Source organism: Bidens hawaiensis, unplaced genomic scaffold (genome assembly GCF_021521415.1).
Source record: "Bidens hawaiensis isolate Kalapana, Puna unplaced genomic scaffold, B.hawaiensis_p1.1 tig00047595_1, whole genome shotgun sequence".
NCBI classification, from domain to species: domain Eukaryota; kingdom Viridiplantae; phylum Streptophyta; class Magnoliopsida; order Asterales; family Asteraceae; genus Bidens; species Bidens hawaiensis.
The window spans coordinates 53,677-56,232 of NW_027506046.1; positions in this window are offsets into that span (position 1 = coordinate 53,677).

A 2,556-nucleotide genomic window follows, 5' to 3' on the forward strand; every position below is an offset into this window, starting at 1 on the left:
TCAAAAACATTAATTAAAAACGTCTTAGGTCTTCAGATGCTAGACTCTTATTCTTCTGCCATGTGCCCCCGCTCAAGCCAGCTGTCTCATTCTACTCACCTGCGTGCATACTAAAAGACAGCTACGCTGAGTGAGTTCTAGTTAATCATACCACATACAACATATTCATAACTACATACTTTCGTACATACTTCATACTTTCATACTTGCATAACCATACCTTGCGTTTTAAAGAGCATTACACCCTATATTATTAGGGTATGCAACCCTTTAACCTTCGCATATATTATTAGGGTATGCAACCCTTTAACCTTCGCATATATTATTAGGGTATGCAACCCTTTAACCTTACCTTACCTTTCATTATCATATCCATACATTTAATACCATACATATCATAGTCGTACATACTTCCTTATTCACATACACATATCATACATACTACACTATACTTGCCTTAACAATACGTGCAATACCCGAAGGTCGTTCACGTACTGTCAAGCATACATTCATAACTATCACATTCGTCATTAAGACATGCACTTACCATTTAAGGTAAGTGTATTAACATTCACATTGAGTATGCACACAGCCCTGAAAACATAACAAGGAAATGGGGCTAGAAACTCACCTGAATGCAGTTACGCTCACTGTTTATGGTTATTCCTTTCTTGAGCTGTGCACGACTAACTGTATAACAATTACACGTATCAATTAACTATCACTACTCATATCGTCTTTCTAGTCTTAATTATTACCCTCAACGAACAGGGGTCCCGGGGCAGCGCCTCTGGTAGCGAAGTTTTAGGGGCGGCAGCCCCTAGCGGGGTCCAAGGGGCAGAGCCCCTGGCTGGGGTTAAGTTGTCTTAACACATTTTTCATTAGGATTTTAAATTATTATCCAATTCGTTAACTAATTCTCCATAACGAATTAAGCCTAATTCTTTATCTGAACACTCCTAATTCGCTATCTGAACATAGCTCGATTCGTTACCTTGACTTAGCGAATTGGTGAGTAACGAATCACCTGATTCGTCAAATTAATTCGTCTGATTCGTCAAATTAATTCGTGATCTTAGTTCGTTAGCTAATTCGTTGTCTTGGCTTGACCTGATTCGCTATCATAACGAATCGCTTAATTCGTTATCTGATCATAACGAACGGGGGAACTGATTCGTTACCTTGCCATGACGAATTGGTTAACTAATTCGTTATCTCAACATGGGTGATCTAATTCGTTATCTGAAGATAAAGAATGGCATCAGTCTTATCCAACTTTGATTCACGGGTCAAAGTCAAAATCGCCATGAACACCCACAGTCAACATATCTTTAGATCTGCAATTAAACCTCCGTTTCTTAACGAAACATCATGATTTAGGTATCAATGAACTCGGAATCCAAGCGTCTACAAACTCTAACCATCAAATCAGCCAAACTTTCATGTTTAAGGGGTGCGATTTGGGCATATATGTTATGGGTTCTTTAGGTTAGTAATTAACCTATCAATCGTTAATGGTTTTCAGCAAGAATCATCACGTTTGGTTCGTTTTTACCATATGTATACAGATCTAAGATTATCTAAATGAATCCGGACCTAAATGAATGATTCCTAATTATATGCATACCTTAAACGAGTCGAACTACGAGCATGGTTAAGCCTTGATGTTGTTTTGGTTCTTCACAACGATCTAGCAACAACAAATCTCGGGTTTTCAACTTCGGATCTAGGATGGGGTTAAAGAATAGTCTTGTGTGTGTTTTTGATGGCGTTGGCTATGGTGTAGAGATGAATAAAAATGAAAATGTTTAGGGTTTAAGGGGTATTTATACTCCCTTATGCCCATGAACATAAGGCTCATTCCATCTTTTATTCTATCTTCTAAAGTCCAAGCCAATCATCTTATAGAAACCGACACACGATACGTTATTGAATAAACGAAATTTCATTTATTTATTAAAATCCAAAAGTAGGATGTTACAACATTACTTAGACTTATTATTTTATAGATATTTTTATATATATTTTAGTTAATATATTCAATATTATAACTTATTAAGTGAAAATACAGGTTTATTATATATAACTATAAAAAGGTTAATCTAAATCATATATATATATATAACCAATTTTAATTATAGTAATCTTAAATATATAGATTTAAACAAATTCTATTATTTATATATATACACATATATAGGATTTATAATAAAGATATGGAAAAACACATGTATTCTTGTCGGTTTTTATAAAAATATAATTTATTTATCATTTAGTATGATTATTATTAATTAAAAATGGTTAAATAAACACTAATTACCAAAAATAAACAAAAAGGGGCGGCTGGGGTTCGAACCCTCGTCCAGCCATCCATAAGATACTAACGAGGTGTGCACCGGCCAACTGGGCTGGTGGCTAACCTGATTATAACATCAGACCGTTTAAATATAAACTAACATAAGTAAAACCCAGTTCACCATAATCCCTAAACTTAACAATAGGACTAATCCGTGATTGTTAACTAGATTTATGTTAGGGTTAATGTTAACCGATCAA